We start from the raw sequence: 19,562 nt of genomic DNA, 5'->3' as shown, positions 1-19,562 counted from the left end.
GAAAGTTGATATGAGCAGTGGTTGAGTTGTACATTCGTAGTAACCATATTACTATAATAGTCATTTAAATACATAATAAGAAGTCAAATTTACATCCATTTAGCAAATTTATGTAATTAATTTTCATAGGAAGTCTTTCCCATATACATTCTCCCACAAGTTATATAACCACATAGATTCTTAGTTCCTTCATCAGTAAAAGGGAATAAAACTTATTCTTACCTCTTAGGTACTGTTTATTTCATCTTTATCTCATCCACTTATTTCTATTTTTCCATGTTTCACAATATATCAAGATTATTAATGAATGAATATATAACTTTTATGTGTGCATATAAACTTCAGTACAAAATATAAGGATTAGACATAATTTTGCAAAAGGAACAATTGAGTACAGTAGCTGGCAAGTAGTGAATTGTCAATAAATGTGACCTGTTATGATTATATTTCTAGGTGATGATGAAACTGGATCAACAGCAAGCACCCACATTTACTCTGTGTTCATTATTTACAATCTTTCAACACATCGTTTTTTTCTACTTTTATATAACATAAATCTGAATAGTTATTTTACCAAAAGAAGATAGGAGGCTGGACAATTGCAAATGTTCTCTCTTATAGAGAGACTTCAATTAGAGATTCAACATTTCCTTAGCATTCATGTCTTATTTTACAATTAAAAAAAAATTCTAATAAGAAAAGTAAAAATTGACTTTATTGTCCAAGTATTACTTACTATTTTGACTAAAATCCTTTAGGTACTGCTCAGTAAGGACATATGTTTATGTTGACCATATTTCCTTTAGCAAAGAAAGGTGAAATTCTTCACAATGTTCTGTCGTAATTATGTTTTTTATGACAACATTGCTATTTCATGGCCTATGCAATTGCACCATTATTAAGATTTTTGTCAAAGTATTCCAAGTTTATAGTGAACACTTTATTATGATCAGCAGGTGAGAGTTGTTAAGATAGTTTGAGAAAAATGACCAGATATAGTATGTTTTTAATGTAATTGTCAATATACAAAGTCTACTTCATAAAGAGTATCTCTACCTTCTTTCGATAGTAGAAACTAATGGTTCACAGCTTAGAATTTTAACTTAATTTGAACATTTACCCAAACATTGCCTCTATATAGGGAGTTCTTTAAAGGACAACTCTCTGCCTTGCAGTATTTATGTTTCATACACAAACCTAAGCTAGGGAAAGTAGCGTATAGCATGAAAAATAATGTTTTAAATACAATTGAATCTTCTTTTAAAAAATTCATAGTTGACTCTCTGGTTTAAAGTGTCACTAGGCCAGAAAGTTGTCTCACAATCCCAGCAAAATGACATATGAAGGTTTATAAAAGGATAAACATACCACAATGTGAAAAACTAATGCTCAGAGTCAACCTCTTGCCAGAGCCTGGGTAAAATATCTGTGTTAAGGTTGATGAGCATGTAGTGAAAAAAAATGATTTTAGACCATCGCAGTCTTTCTATCATGCACCAGGACAGCTCATTCATATGAAAGGAAGAAGATTCCTGAGACCCTCAGAGATTCAGGCTTTGTAATAAATAGAAAAATAAACAGCCATCCCCCTACTGTAACAACGCTGCTTTTCTAAGTGCCAGAGAAATAATCCTGACACCTGGTCTTATGGTCTGATATATATTTGGAGAAAGTCACTCCTGGGAGAAGGGAGGACCACTCTCAGGATATATGGTGAAAGGAAGTTGCGGCTTAGTGGGATTGGGGTGGAAGTTCTCATTAATTGTTATGAACTGGCTGGGTGCAGTGGCTCATACCTGTAATCCTAGCACTTTGAGAGGCTGAGGTGGGAGGATCACTTGAGCCCAGGAGTTTGAGACTAGTCTGGGCAATATAGTGAGACCCATCTTTATAAAAATAAATAAATAAATAAATAAATAAATAATAAATAAATAAATAAAATTTTTAAAAAGTGTTATAGACTGAATGTTTATGTCCTCCCCCCGACCCCCTGCCAAATCCATATGCTGAAATCTAAACCCATTGTGATGGTATCTGGAGGTGGAGTCTTTGGGACGTTACTAAGTTATGAGGATGGAGCCCTCATGAATGAGATTAGTAATCTTATAAGAAGAGGCCAGAGAGCTAGCTCTGTTTCTTTCCAATATGTGAGGATACAATAAGAACTCAGCAGTCTGCAACCTGGAAGAGGGCCCGCGTCAGAATTCCACTATGTTGGCACCCTTATCTCAGCTTGCAGCCTCCAGAACTAAGAAAAATAAATTTCCACTGTTGACAAGCCACTCTGTCTATGTCACTTTTGTATAGAAGCCTGAATAGACTAAGACACTAATAATGGTTCTATGCATCCTGGGAACTATAGTCTTTCCACCACCCTGTTGTTACAAGATCAGAGACAAGAAGCACCCAATGACAATATATATTAGGGGAATGAAGCTTTTCATGTATCACACTACTTTCACCCAAAATTCTGATGTGAAACTGTGCAAGACGATCCAATGGAGACAGAAAACAATAGTAGACTATGTGTGTTAGCAGTTTTCATGCTGCTGATAAAGGCATACTCGAGACTGGGTAATTTATAAAGAAAAATCATGGTGGAAGGTAAGAGGCACATTTTATATGGCAGCAGATAGGAGAATAAGAATCAAACAAAAGGGGAACCCCATATAAAACCATTGGATCTTGTGAGATTTATTCACTACCACGAGAACAGTATGGGAGACACTGCCTCCATGATTCAAATATCTTCAATCATCTCCCACCGGGTCCCTCCCACAAAATGTGGGAATTATGGGAGCTACAATTCAAGATGAGATTTGGATGAGGAGTCAGCCAAACCATATCACTATTATTTATATTTATTTCTATATAAAAATATGAAATATACTAATCATTACTAGTATTTAGTCTACACAATTACTGTACTCTCCCTGTTTGCCTGGCTTTATCTGCAGAGTTGGCTGGATCATGAGGAAGACCGGGAACCCATCACATGAAGATGTTGAAAGCAGCACCCATTTTCATTGCTTCCCTTTTACAGAGCCACAGGGTACTGTGGTTTGCAAGTGTGCATTAAATGTAGTTATAAATTATGTTTTTTTAACTTAAGCTTGACCTTACAATATGCACACATGGCTTCAAAGTCAGTCAGAGAAGAGTAGGAAACAAAGACGTGTTAGTTTAGGAAGCACTGCAAAAAAATCTAGTAAAATAGTGCAAATGATAGAGAGTATAAATGATAGTGCTGACAATTGGATCAGGGCTATAGAGACTACACTTAAGATATTATCTCTTAATTCAAAATAAAAGGGCAAAAAAATTAAAATGAAAAAGAAAACGAAGAGCAAAGAAATGACCAATTCATAATGGAAAAACCTGTGGAAAGCATTTAAACTCACTGTTAATAATTTTAAACTAAAATAAGACATAATGTTTGACCTATCGAGTTAGCAAAGAAAAAACAAAATAAAAATATCTAGTGTTAGTAAGGCTGAAGACAACCAAAAATCTCATATAAAGTTTATTTTAGTATATATTGTTTTAAAAAATCTTTAGCGGGTAAGCGTTAAAAAGCACTATGAAACATCTATATTCCCTTGATTTAGCAAATTTTATAGCAAATCTTATTAGCAAAAATAACTTATCCTAAAGACTTATTCAGTGATATACATTAAAACAAAATCTTGGCCGGCTGCGGTGGCTCACGCTTGTAATCCCAGGACTTTGGGAGGCCGAGGTGGACAGATCATGAGGTCAGGAGATCAAGATCATCCTAGCTAACACGTTGAAACCCCGTCTCTACTAGAAATACAAAAAAATTAGCCAGGCGTGGTGGCGGGCGCTTGTAGTCCCAGCTACTCAGGAGGCTGAGGCAGGAGAATGGCGTGAACCCAGGAGGCAGAGCTTGCAGTGAACCAAGATCACACCACTGTACTCCAGCTTGGGCGACAGAGCAAGACTCCGTCTCAAAAAAAAAAAAAAAAAAATTACAGTGACCTGCATGTCTAGTATCAGAGGACTAGTTAATTAAATCATGATACACCTATGTAATTGAACACTTTGCATTTCAAGGCATATTAAATATAGCTACAAATTCTTTGACACTCTTTTTTAAGAAGGGATGTAATTTCCTTCACCTTGAATATAGGCTGGCGTTAGTGACTTGGTTGACCAATAAAATGTGGAGGAAGCAATGTTCTCAGACTTTCAAGGTTGGATAAGAAGCCATTTAGATTTTGTCTGGATCCCTTGGAACACTTGTTCTTCGAGTCTGACTGCCATGTAATAAGTACCTGAGTTTGTGATGCTGAAGAGGCTTAATGGGGAGACCACATGGAGAGACTGACTACAAGATGAGAGAGAAAGAGATGCCCGATTTTCACGTTCCCAGCTGGTCGAGTCATCCCAGTGGAGGCTACAGACATCACAGAAACAAGTCATTCCTGCCAGGCTTTCCCAAATTGCAGATGAATGCACAAAAGGAATGATTGTTTTGAGTCACTAAATTTTGGAGTGGTTTGTGATATAGCAATAAATAACTAGAACACATTTGGTAAATTGAATTCGATTTTGAAAATGTTACATTGGCTCTGAGACCAAGTAGTAGGAAAAAGATGGAAGTGCCTCAAGGAGACTATTAGTGGAAGCTCAAAGGGTCCCAGGGTGAGGATTTGAAGGAGAGTGAAAAATACGTTTTTGTAGGATGGAAAAAATTGAGACTTATTTTATGTAGTACCAAAAAGTTTGGCAATACTGGTGCCCAGGTTAATGTGAAAAATAGACAGCGGAGCTTTACAGACAAAATACAGAATATGCCAAACAGTTTCTTGCAGCAAGCTATAAGAACATATAAAGAGACTGAACTACAAAAACTAAAGCAGGAACTGTTAAGATTCTAAATGGAATTTAGAGAAAATTTCAAAGGGCCAGGACTTGCTGGATTTGAAAACAAAATAGTTTTCCAACCTTAGTCTCTCTTAGCAAAAATTCTCAAAGTAGAAAGTAGCTTCAGCACAAAGATAAAACTTGGGATGCCACCATTAAAGTATGGGCTCGGAGATAAACTCAAGATTGTGACTGTAAACTATTTGTTAAGACTTCAGACAGATGTAAGGGTATACTTAGTAGGGCTTCTAAGTATCTCCTGGGCACGTCTTGTGAACCCTCTCAGTTAAACAATAAGGGTTTTAGAAATATTAACATCCCACAAGAACCACACAGGGGGTCTAAAGTAGAAAAAGGCCTATCTTGGGAAGAAACATTTGTGGCGAAGTGAATTATAAATTGATTCATAAGAAATTCAAATAGGGAGGCAGCGAATTGACTGAGCATCTCTGTTCTTTGAATAGAAGCTGGTAAGATTTGTAAATAGTAAAATTTCTTACACAAAGTTTGCAAGTACTACAGGTTCCATTTGTTGCAACATGCATTTGTTGTCACTTGTAAAGGGTACACAGGTCTCTTTATGTCATCTTCTTAACAACAATAAAAAGCAGCATAATTTATTAATCCTATATGTTTCCCACCAGGGAGGAGACATCATTCATTGGGAGGTGAGAGTTATTGGACTTAAATCTTCAAATTCCTAACATAAAAATGTACATTCGACCAAAAGTGTTGCAGATAAACCCACGTGGAAGACAAAAGATTACAGAAATATTACTTAGCGAGGCGGAATCAGAGAATGGGGACTTGGTCTTTATTTACCAAGTTAATTGGTTTTTATCTGTCACCATCTCTAGCCAGCAGATAGAGTTCTTGGCTCAAGGCACTCACAACTTTGAATCCTATAGAGGTATTGTCAGCCTTTTTCTCTTCAATGCTCTTTCTTCCTTGTTTGTTTCTGAGTTATCTTCCTTCTGACTAACGTGTTTTTCTTTAGTTATATTGAAACCATTTGTTACATTAAACCAACTGTTGTGCTGTTCTGTACAGCAGTACCCCTTATCCCTACGGGATATATTACAAGACCCCTAGTGGGTGCCTAAGAAAACACAGATCGTATGGAACCCTATATATACTGTTTCTTCCTATACATACATACTTGTGATAAAGCTTAATGTATAAATCATGCTGCTATAAAGACACATGCACACGTATGTTCATTGTGGCACTATTCACAATAGCAAAGACTTGGAATCAACCAAAATGTCCATCAGTGACAGACTGGATTAAGAAAATGTGGCACATATACACCATGGAATACTATGCAGCCATAAAAAAGGATGAGTTTGTGTCCTTTGTAAGGACATGGATGCAGCTGGAAACCATCATTCTCAGCAAACTATCGCAAGAACAGAAAACCAAACACCGCATGTTCTCACTCATAGGTGGGAACTGAACAATGAGATCACTTGGACTCGGGAAGCGGAACAACACACACCAGGGCCTATTATGTGGAGAGGGGAGGGGGGAGAGGGGAGGGATTGCATTGGGAGTGATACCTGATGTAAATGACGAGTTGATGGGTGCTGACGAGTTGACGGGTGCAGCACACCAACATGGCACAAGTATACATATGTAACAAACCTGCACATTATGCACATGTACCCTAGAACTTAAAGTATAATAATAATTAAAAAAAGAAATTTACATGAAATAGTCTAAAATAAAAATTGTACAGAAAAAAATTAGGTACAGTAAGAGACTAACAATAAAACAGAACAATTATAACGATATGCTGTAATAGCAGTTACGTAAATGTGGTCTCTCTTTCCCTCAAAATTTATTGTATTGTAATCACCCTTCTTTTAGTTGATTTGATAACCAAGAAGGCTGCTTAAGTGACTAATGGGCAAAGAGCATACATGGTGTGGATACTTTGGACAAAGGGATGATTCATGTCCTGGGCAGAGTGGAGCAGAAGAAGGACAGAACAAGACAGGGCAAGACGTCATCATGCTACTCAGAATGACACTCAACTTACAACTTATGAACTTTTTATTTCTGTAATTTTCCATTTAATGCTTTTGGAACACAGTTGACCACAGGTAACTAAAATTGTATGCTTGCTAATGGTTTGGATATTTGATCCTTCAAACCTCATTCGAAATGTGATCACAATGTTGGAGGTGGGGCCTACTGGGAAGTGTTTGGGTTCTGGGGTGGATCTCTCATGAACTGCTTAGTGCTATCCTTACAGTAATAAGTTCTTGATCTATTAATTCCTGTGAGAACTGATTGTGAAAAAGAGCCTGGCACCTTCCTCCCCACTCTCTCTTGCTTCCTCTCTTGCCATATGATCTACACACACCAGTTCCCCTTTGCCTTCTGCCATGAACAAAAGCAGCCTGAAGCTCTCATCTGACATACATGCTGGTGCTGTGCTACTTGCAGAGCATGCAGAACGGTGAGCCAAATAAAACTATTTTCTTTATAAATTACCCAACCTCAGCTATTCCTTCATAGCAACAAAAATGGACTACAACACTTGGAAAGAGAAACCACATGTAAGAGGGAAACTACCATACGTTATTCTTTTTCCTTGAAGTGGTTTTGGATATTCTCGTACTCATCTCCTATAGATTTTACGTTTTAAGTGATTAATGTAGTTGCTCTAATTGCTAAAATTCAGATGGGTGTTTTGGCATCTGACAATAAAGGAAAGACCAGAACCACTATTGTGACCATCAAAGTGAGTACAGAGTTTATTGATTTGCCAGGCAAGAGAACACACACCAGAGAAGAAATTCAAGGAGTAGTTTTCTGAGGGAAAAACTTTAGGGAGCACTATGCAATAGGGATGTGGTGAGAGTTTGTGATGGTTATGCTAATGAATACTTGATGTTTGTGTTCTGGATAGTACTGCCAGTCCATAAGTATGCCCAAGGTTAGTTAAAACAAGCCCCATTGTTCACCTGTTAAGAAAGAGTGACGTTCACACTCTCATTGTAATTTTAGCATGTGAGGTTTTGTCTCTTTTTTGTTAACCTGTGTACAAAATCTATAATCTTTTTTTCTGTGCATGTGTGTGTGTGTGTGTGTGTGTGTGTGTGTGTGTGTGTCTTTTTTCTCCTTGGCTAATTCTTGGCAGGAATCTTCCTGGAGGAAAAGCTGGGGCCAGTCATGGCAGGAGAGGTGTGGAATCTGCCATGTGAGGCCTGCTGTTTGCCTCCCAGGCCAACTTCCTTTTGCTTGCCCCTGTCCTCTGCCCCTTTGCCTGTCCTCAGGCCGCTAGAAGGAAGGACAGCTCATTCCTCATGGGCGATCACTCTGCACCTATAGGGTACAGCTTGAGGGAGATTTGAGGGTGGGCTGGGGACTCCTTGTCCTGGCTTCACAGCTGTCCCTACCCCGCCTCCCTCAACACCACCGCTGCCGCCTCCCACACAGGGCTGCTGCTTTCTGCGCAGCCACTGTGCCGCCTCCCACAAATTGTCATGGAAAGAGTGGAGAATGGAGGAGAACCTGTCCTTGGCAGCCCAGGAGGGCGACTGTGTAATGTCACCCACAAGTGAGGCTAGGCAATGGAGCAGGCCACCAGTAGCAGCACCTGCTGCGTGAATGTGCAGCAAGTAACCCAGGCCAGGCTCCGGGGTTGGGGGAACCTGCTTGGAGCTTTCTGCCCCACACCCCGAGCTTCCGGCAAGGAGCAAGGCTTGTGAGAAAGTCAGAAGGATTTGAACCAAGCAGCCAATCTTTTCAGCACCTAAACTCTGCCTGGAGATGCAGCGGGCTGTGTCATCCAGGGCCTCTGATTTGTCGTATTACAGTATATTTCGCTGTGGAAAATGTCACATTTACTCACCTTGATGCCCACTCACCCGGTCCTGTTGTTTTACCCCATCTCCTCTCCCGCGTGCCCTTTGATTTCTCGTTTCTGAGAAGAGTACAACGTTCACTATTGTAGAGTAACCCCTGTGACTCAATATTACCACAGTGCGATGTCATTTTGTGCTGTTTTGAGCAATTAAAAGTTTTGAAATTAAAAAAAAAAGAGTCTTCAATTGTGTTCAGTAATGGTCCAATGTCCTGGAGTCACTCAAAGTTTACATTCATTTATCAGCCATGGTTTGTGAATGTTCAATGTTCATGATTGCTTAAAAGCTTCAGCTGGTTAGAACTAGTTGGGGTGAAACACAGCACATCATATATAATAGTCCAATTATATCATAGGCAATCACTGCTTTAAGTTGAAAATCTTTCTTTTAGATATCTCATTGTTGCCATCACTTACCATCTACTATAATTATATACAAGGCTTACATTCTATTCTGGTGATTCACTTGAGAGTTTAACTGCATTCATATAGTCTTCATAGCATCTAGCACGGTTCCTGAGATGCAATAAATGTTCAATAAAGGTTTGGTGAATTAATGAATGCCCAAATGAGACTTTTTTTAACCTCACTTTTTTGTTACCTTAACAAAATTAATGTGTATCTATTTATAATAAAATCTCTGTGTAAGAGGCTTTCTTAAAATTTTATCAGTGTAATATACTTGAAAGTATCATATAACATAGCAAAACCCCATCAATATATTTGCTCTTTTCATAGTCATTTAGAACTAGCAGTTTATTAAAAATAAGATATACATATAAATCTATTTGTCTTCTGATGAATAAATTGATTAAATGATAAATAAAATATACAGTATTATGTTCACAGCAGACATTCGAAAAATGAGACTAATAAGACATATATTCTCAAATTCATGCGGCAGAATTGATTTTCAGGACTATTTTAAATATATTTATCAAATGATGTAAAATGTATCAAATGATATAATGATCTTTATGACTTACATGAGCTTGTTTTAATTGGGTGTGTATACACACACACACATATACATATTGTGGAACTAAAAACAGTGATAAATCACAGCAATTAATAAAACTGATAAATTAAATTGCATACTATATATTAAAGACAAATATTTATATTAAAAACATGTATTTCAAATTATATTATTACGTATGTTTGATTGTTTTTGGCTGGGGAAATCAGAAGTTTTGGGTTACAAACAGTTTCTGGCATTGTTTTATTGCCTAAGTATGTTATGTAGCTTTAAATATACCAAAACTAGCTTAAAATATTTTTTTCTTTCTATTGCATCAATGTTTCTATATAAAAATCTATTGCTGACCATGTTTTTAGACTGTGGATATCGCACTGTGGTTTTCATATAATAATATTAATAGTTTTACTGACAGTCCTCATTGGAAAGGTTGTTTTCTAACTGTGATAGGCAGCTTCTGATGTGGTCACCAATAATCCCAGCATCCTGATATTCATGCTCTTGTGTTATCCCCTCCCCTTGAGCATAGTCTTGATTACTTGATTCTAACCAATAAAATACGGAAAAGATAATGGAATGTCATTTCTGTGATTAAGTGAAAAATATTATGACTTCTATATTGCAAGCAGACTCTATTGCCTTTTTGGCTTGCACACTTTGATGAGGCAAGCTAAAGTATGGGTGAGACCCAGGGAGCATGGAAATCAGGGAGGCCTCACTTTCTACCCATCCCATTTCTCATGGATGGGTAGAAAAAGAGGTCCTCAGTCCATCAGACCACAAGATCTGAATACAGCCCCAAATCACTGAATGAGCATGGAAAAGGGTCCTTTCTCAGTTATGTCTTCATATGAGACTGTTGATCTTTGTATGATATCTCAATTGCAGCCTTGTGATAGGTTGCATAGCAGAGAACCCAGTTCAGCCATACCCAGTTTCCTGACCCAAAGAAACTATAAGATAAAAAATGTGTGCTGTTCTGTAGTAGTAGATAACTAATACAATAACTTGTTAGTAAAACGACACACTTAAATATGTCTTCACATCAAAATCTTTTAAAATACTAATTAAACATATAAGAACTTATCCTCACATATATCATTAATACGGTGCGATTTTCATTTTCTAAGAAAACTGGATAATTTACCTTACAAGACAAACCTGTAGCCATTCTTACATCTTCTCTTGATGTATTATGCTCATGCTATTTCTCCCTAAATCATCTATTATGACAAAGAAGGAAAATGGGAGACATTACATTCATAGAATAAAACTTAACATGGTACCAGAGGGCCTCCAGCTCATCTTTTTCCAAGGGGAAAACATCATCAAATTTTTCCCCTAAGAGAGCCATCAAGTTTTGTCACAGAGATTTCCCTAATAATAGCTTCCTGTAAACTTGTAGGCTAGCATTGTATTTCTGTTACAACATAAGTTCTCTTCTTCCTGCTCTGTGACCTATGGCAATTTACTTAATTTCTCTGCATGTCAGTTTTCTAAGCATAAAATTATATTTCTGGACTATATGGTATATAAGGACACCCCCATACCTGCTGAAACATTTCAAATACTGTAAGTGTACCTAAAAATATTTATATTTTTAACATGGCCACAGCAGAAGCTTCTGATGGGGAGACATTATCTGTGTTGCAAAGCTGCTTGATATATTGCCTAAATGTGCCAAAAATTTCTGCTAAGACATTTTATTGCAAACTTGAATCTACTGGATTTCGTAGGGATTCTTTTGAATAAATCCTTTTAGGCCTAAAAAAAAGTTCTCTTTTTTTTTCATATTCCTAATGCAAGATTAAAAGTGTTTATTTCTCGCCGGGCGCGGTGGCTCAAGCCTGTAATCCCAGCACTTTGGGAGGCCGAGATGGGCGGATCACGAGGTCAGGAGATCGAGACCATCCTGGCTAACACGGTGAAACCCCGTCTCTACTAAAAAATACAAAAAACTAGCCGGGCGTGGTGGCGGGCGCCTGTAGTCCCAGCTACTCGGGAGGCTGAGGCAGGAGAATGGCCTAAACCCGGGAGGCGGAGCTTGCAGTGAGCTGAGATCCGGTCACTGGACTCCAGCCTGGGCGACAGAGTGAGACTCCGTCTCAAAAAAAAACAAAAAAAAAAGTGTTTATTTCTCATATTCTTTATTTAACATGTGACAATTCCCTTCCTTGTGAGCATAAATAAATATTAAATTCCACAACTGCCACAGAGAAACAAGCACAAAAGGAAATGATGTTTTTCTAAGATAATTCACTTTCAAATGAATGAATACTACTGTGAGGTGCTTAATAAATCTAAAACTAGTGACAAAATAGGAGGAATTTTTAGAGAAAAAATTGATCAGTACTATGCAAAAAATGACTCACATAAGAATACAAAATGTCAGAGAAGCAAAAAATAACACAGGTAAGAAATAGACGCTAAAGGAATATTTTAAAAAGACAAAGTCACAGGAAAATTAATTTCCTTAAGGAATAAAGATCTATTTTCCTTGGCATTGTGCACTTAGAAATGTACTCTTCTGGGTTGCTTACGAATCCTTTAATCCTTGTGATGGACATATATGGCTACTCAATATCCAATCCACCTTCTCATTTCCTGTCAGCACCCAGTTTTCCTTTTGGGGAACACCCTGCTGACATTGTATAAGAGTCGTAGGGCTCAGATCAGAATTTCTTCCATAGTGCTACTAGTAGATCCACATCAACACCTCAAAAAAGGATTATTTCACTAATTGTGAAAACTGGTGCTCTCTCCCTGTATCTGAATAAGCAAAAAAACAGTGTTTCAATTGCTTCTAACTCATTTTTTAAGGATGTAAGACAAGAATAAACCAAATTATGGAGCAAGGCAGAACCAATGGACTATCAGAGAAACAGACCTGTGGTTCTGATAAATCCAGGGCTTAAAGAGACTTGGCAGTGATAAAAGCCAATAGAATTTATTTAGACCAGGTTAAGCTGTATAATTGTAACTTAAAGTTTACAATACACCTTCCTGTAAAAACATAGTTAACAACCAAAGCATCTTCCCCCGCAGCAAGAGATAAGAGTGTCTCACTCCACTGCCTAGGCTAGAGTGCAGTGCCACAATCATAGTTCACTGCAGCTCTGAACTCCTGGTCTCCAGTGATCCTCTTGCCTCTGCCTTCCAAATCACTGGGATTACAGGCCTCATGAGCCACTGCACTCCCCAAACTCCAAAGTACCTTTAATTGATGCCTTTTATTTAGCTATTGTTGTGTATGTTGGGTCGGGATATTTTTCAATTTAAACACTCCTAATCTTATCCTTCCTAGTATTTTAAGGGGATAAAAATCACACATTAATACTATATTTTATTTTTAACAGTGAAATCTATCAAAACTCTTAATAACGTGCTCCTAAACAAAATACCGTTGCTCCACAACATAGGTTTCTGAAGAAGACATACCTTTGAAAGATGTATGTGTGAATATGTGTGTTCCCAAATATAGGACAGTACAAAGGCCACGACCATTGCCTGGGGATTGATTGTCTTGGAATTTGTGAAAGTTATCGGACTGGTGAAAAAACAGCCAAGCCTTTTCTGTGTATATACTTTGGTGCATGAGTAGCATATCATTTCTCCAGGTCAAAGACTTTAAGCTAAGGCATCAAACAAGTTTCTGTACACCCTAAAGAGCAAAAGGAAGGACGCCAGAGACACGTCATTTTCAGTTATTACTAACTTCCTGAATCAGTAAGATTCACTGAAGAATTGGAGAACAATAAACTTTGCTTTTGAGATTTTTGTTTTAGAATAATATAACAACAAGCTTAGAAAGTAGTTGAATTGGTCTTCATCTGACAAGAATGACACAAGTCTCTACAGTGCAAAACTAAACAAAATATTCCCTCTCCCTGCCCTGCTTAATTTTTTTAACCAACAGATGATAATGGAGGCATAATGGAAACCAGCAATCAGTTGATACACTTCAAGTGTGAAATGCAAAAACTTTTCTTTACTCTGGATTTGTAATAGGCAATTGCTTCTTTCATATTCTATATTAAGGCAGGATAAATTTACCATCCAGTCAAACACATTTCTTCTCCAGTCACAGTATCATTGTCCCCATGTAGGTTGACATCATTTATATCTTGAAACTAATTTATTCCCTGCCTCCATGCAGCTGTCAAAATGACCTAAATGAGACACAAAAATTGCCATGCTACTCCCCTGTGTAAAATCTTTCTAACCTAGCAGGGGCTACAATTACCAGCAACATAAAATCCAAGCTCCTCTTTCCCTGGTCTGGTTCCTAATTCCTTTTTCAACTTCACCTCTTGCCAAACTCTAAATTCCTGCAACATATAGAGGCATATGTCATGCCTCTGTTCACGTAGGATCTTCCATCTGGAACCTCACACCTCACTTTCATCTCAGCCTGGTTGAATTTGACTTATCCTTTAGCCTCCAAGTTAGGGGCATAACTCTGTGGTCAAGGGAATAGCTTTCAAATCTTCCAGAGTGGTGTTTGAATGCCCCCTCACTACATATGATCTGTATGAACTCAGTCAAGTTATTCAACCGGCCCAAGCTCAACTGCCCTATCTGTAAAACAGGGGCAATAATACCTATTTATAAGGTTGCTTTGAAGATTAATTGAGATATTTACAAAGTGTGTAGAAGAGTACCTGACACACAGCAAGTTCATTATTAATGTGTATAACTAAGTATTATTGTCACCTGCCATGGAAAGACTTTCCTGATACCACCACTCTGGCTGTAGAAGAGACCTCTTCTCCATTCCTTTATAATATTTTATTGAAAATTATATCAAAGCAATTATAACATTGTAACATTATTATCTTTTATAAAATGGTTTTTTAAATTTATCGTAAATTTTCTCAGTAATACAACCACACTTATTTCATTTTTGCATGCCCATGGCTTAATACAGTGTCTGACACATAGTAAACATCCAGCTAATATTTGTTGAGTGATTAATAAATGATATGGTTTGGCTCTGTGTCCCCAGCCAAATCTCATCTTGCGGTGTAATTCCCATAATCCCCATGTGTAAAGAGAGAGACCAGGTGGAGGTGACTGAATCATGGAGGCGGTTTTCCCTGTGCCATTCTCGTGATATTGAGTGAGTTCTCACGAGATCTTATGGTTTTATAAGGGGCTCTTCCCCTTTCACTCTTTCACTCAGTACTTCTCCTTCCTTGTGGAGAAGGTGCTTTGCTTTTCCTTTTGCCTTCTTCCATGACTGCAAGTTGTCTGAGGTCTCCCCAGCCATGCTGAACTGTGAGTCAGTTAAATTTCTTTCCTTTATAAATTACCTAATCTCAGCAGTACTTTATAGCAGTATGAAAATGGGCTAATATACTTAACAATGAATGCAGATTTCTCAGAATAAAATAAATATATGTACGTAAGTTGTTACAGATAGCCATTGCTACACACACACACACACACACACACACAACACATCAAAATTTACTGAATTTAAGCAAGGAGACATTTATCTTTTTCAGGAACCTGCAATTTGGGCTGTGCTGATGGGGAAAGCTCTTCCCTGCTCTCCTTGGCAAAATCTGTGGTAGCTCAGAAACTAAATGCTGGAATAATGCGAAGGCTTGCTGAGTCCATATGTCTGGTGGTTGTTGCTGGGTGTCACCTTAGCAAAAGGCATATAATTAAGGTCACTTGTTAGTTGACTTTAAAATAGGGAGATGATCTGAGTGCCTTCATCTAATCACATGAATCTTTTTAAAACAGAAAATTTTCTCTGGCTGGTGGCTGGCGGCAGAAGAAGAAGTGAGATATCTGAAGCTCAGTGGGGATTTGATGTACCATGGCTAGCTTTAAGATGGAGAGGGCCACATGCCAAAGAATGTGAGTAGCCGCCAGAAGAGCTGCCCCCTGATGACAGCCAACTAGGAAATGTGTATCTCAGTGCTACATGGAACTGAATTCTGCCAGCAGCCTGAATGAACTCAGAAGTAGATATTACCCTAGAGGTTCCATGTAAAAGTGCGGGCTGACTAGATCCCGGATTTCAGCCTTGTGAAATGCTAAGCTGAACCATGCTGTACTTACACCCTCTATAACTGTGAACTAATGAATCTGTATTGCTTGAGGTGCTACATTTGTGGTAATTAGTTCCATAGCAATACAAAACTAAAATAATGGAGTTTCTGGGGAAAGTATTCAAACAAGAAATACTGCTATGGCCATTTTAGAACTACCACATAAGTATCTATTCAGAGTATTTGGGTTTGTAATGTTTCTGCTTGAAAATAAATACTTTAAAAGTTATTACTATTAAAAGAGTCTTTGAACTTAAGGCTAATTTTAACGTAACTTTTACAAATTACCATAAATTATGATACAAGAGTCTCAGTCTGATTCATTTTTGAGGCTCTGAAAGAGGAGGTTTATCCAGATTCTTAACCAGGATCAAGATTTAGACAGAAGGCTACCTCTGGGCCTGCCTGGAGGTCAGCTCTTAGATGCTGTTGTGGTTAAACTCTGTCCCCACCAGAAAGATATGCTGAAGTCTTAATGCCCAGTACCTCAGAATGTGACCTTATATGAAAATGGGGTCTTTACAGAGATAACCATATTAAAATGAGGTCATTAGGTTGGGCCCTCATTTAATATTACTGGTGTTTTATAAAAAGGGAAATTCCAAACACAGAGAGAGACATGCACAGACAGAAGCCTACGTTAAGAGACACAGGGAGAACACCATATGGCAAAGATTGGTGTGATGCAGCTACAAGCCAAGAAATGCCATAGACTGCCAGGAAACAAGCAGAAGCTAGTAGGGGGGAATAGAACAGATTCTCCATCCTGGTTCCCAGTAAAAATCAACTTTGCCAATTGAACTTCTAGCCTCCAGAACTGTAAGATAATGATTTCCGTTGTTTAAGCCACTCAGTTTCCGGAAGCCCTAGAGAACTAATACAGATGGTAAAAGGGAGTGGGATGCTTCAGCAAGAAATGCCTAAAAAAGTATAAGTTGTTTTGAACTTAAGAAATGAGCAAAGACTGAGTTTTGAGGTAAATGGCAGAAAAAAACTAGATTGCCTTGAAGAGATCGTTGGTAAAAAGTATGGATGTTAAAGGAGAGTCTGTGGAGAGTTCATAAAGAGGAAAGCTGCAGAGAAAGCTTCTATCATCTTAGATCATACATCATCACGAACAATGTTGTTAGAAATATGAATGTTAAAGATGGTGGGGTATCAGACAAAAATGAGGATCATTTTATTGGAAACTGGAGAATAGGTGTTCCATGTTAATGGAAACTGAAGAAAAGCTGACAGAATTTGGTTGAATTGTGTTCTGTAGAGTGGAAAGAACGTATCCATGATGAACTTTTTATATTTAGTTGAGGAGACTTTTAAACAAAGTATTGAAGGTGCAGCCTGGTTTCTCCTTGTTGTTTACAGTAAAATACGAGAGGTAAAAGATAAACTGAAGAAGGAATCCTGCCTGAGTTTTCCTGCAGATTTTGAATTTCCCGCAGATTTTGGACTCAAGAGAGCAATATCAACTCTTATCTGAATTTCTAGACTGCCATCCTGGTCTACAAATTGCTTACTTGCTAGCTTCCACAATCGTGTGAGTCAACTATTTAAAATTTTAAATATGATCTCTTTCTCTGTCTCCACATGCAAGTGCATGCCATGCATGGCTATAAATATATAGACATATATATATACATTGTGTGTGTGTGTGTGTATAGCCAGTATATATACCTAGCATGTCAGACAGTGTGTGAAGCACCTTGAAAAATAATGTGAGCAGCCATTGTATCCAATATTTCTGGCTCAGATAGATTGGAGAATAACATTGCTGTTAGAAGGTTTTTAATATTCAATATCTCATAGGTAGTTATAAGTGGAGTTTAGGGAAAATGATTCAGGTCTAGAGTTCTGGAAACCATCTGTAAACAATTTTTTTTTAAAACTGTGGTACTAGATAACTTTTTGAAGTCAGAGGGTAGGAAATAAAGTTGTTGAGAAAAGAAGAGAGAATAACTCAATACACTTGAGGGTACCCTTTTGTGAAACATGCCTTGAGGAAACAGAATAGCCTATATCGATTTGTTCTTACATTTTTCAAAAATTACCTCTAAGCATCTGTATTAGTCAATGTTCTCCAGAAAAACAGATGACGACCCCAGTCTCTTTAAGTTTCAGTCTGGGAAAGCTCAAAGATGCCAAAAGAATCTGTTTGTTCCAGCCAACACCTTATTTTGGTGCTAATTTTTTATAATTCTTCCCTAATGCTGACTAATCTCCCTTTTAAATCAAAAGAAATCAAAGGCTAAATGAATCACATTTTTTATTCATTATGTTGATACTGTTAGTTTTTAATGGGTCATTATGCTGTTTCGATTTATATTAATCATATAATGTTTTCTATTTTAAAATTCATTTATATATAAAAGGTAGGTTAATATTAAAAAAATTAAGTATATAAGAGAAATAGGAAGATTGATAAAATACTCTTCCTGACTAAACTATAGCCAGGTTCCTCTGATCCCTTTTACTGGCAAAGCCTCCACTTTGGCCTATAAAAACTACAGACTCTCAGCAAAACTGATTTCATCCACATCCTCCCCTCTCTCACCCCTACACACATATCAAAAGACTTGAACAAACACTAATATAGTTTCTAACAGCTCAAGGTTGCATTCTTAAGATGAAATTTGGAGTTATCCTGGACTTATCCCTCTCTCTACATCAAATTAATCTTGTTAATTTTGTCTCCAAAATGCCTGCTAATCATCTCTTCATTCTCTGCCATTGATTCACCCAGGACTGTACTGTATCTTACCTAGACTATTAAAATAAAATACTCTCTTTTCCTTTTGATTCTCATGACCTTACTTGACTTCTTTTCAATCCATTTTATACACCATTGTTAGAGAAAGCCCCCTAGAGCAAAAAACTCTGTTACTTCCTTCCTTACAATGGTTTCTACATAGATTAATGGTGAAATGCTAACTAGTAAGTCCCTGTTCAAAGCCCTTCACAAAGTGATACAAACTCTTCTTTCTGTGATTCCTCCTCTACCCCACACACTTTCTATTTTTGATATGAAAATATTTGTAAAGATCCAATTTTTATGTTCAACATTTGAAAAAATATAAAAGTCTAAAAAACTCAGAATAATTTAAAAATGGGCCTCAAAAATGAACTGAAAGATGTATTTTATACCGCAGACACACGGTGGCACCATTTTAGCAGCCTAACAGCAATACTAGAGAACCTTTGTTAATATTGTGTGATTATGCTCTAAAATTGTGCAAGCGCTTTAAATGGCTAATGTGATACTACTTTAATCATTTATTAATGGTATTGTTAGTGCTAAAAATGCTCCACAATATCATTAACTTTGAAAAAGAATTTAGAGGAGATAGTTATTTATAGATTGTTTTTATTACTCCTTTGTTATGGGCTGAATTGTGTCAGCACTTCCATGTTCATATGTTGATGTTCGAACCCCCAGTATCTCAGAATGTGACTGTATTTAAAGATAGGGTCTTTAATGAGAAAATTAATTTAAAATTATTAGGATTGGCCCAAATCAAAGATGACTCAAAAATGAACTGAAAGATGTATTTTATACTGTGGACACATGGTGGCACCATTTTAGCAGCCTAACAGCAATACTAGAGAACCTTTTTAAATATTGTGTGATTATGCTCTAAAGAAAGTATATAATTTTCTGATAAGAAAAATATCAGAAATGTCAGCCTTATAAGATACTGCGGTTTTCTAAAGTGTAGGACAAATAGCTGTGGAGGCACCAAGATAGATTTAGGTGAGATATAGA

The sequence above is a fragment of the Rhinopithecus roxellana genome, chromosome 2 (genome assembly GCF_007565055.1).
Source record: "Rhinopithecus roxellana isolate Shanxi Qingling chromosome 2, ASM756505v1, whole genome shotgun sequence".
Lineage (NCBI taxonomy): Eukaryota > Metazoa > Chordata > Mammalia > Primates > Cercopithecidae > Rhinopithecus > Rhinopithecus roxellana.
Note: the sequence above shows the minus strand (reverse complement) of the source record.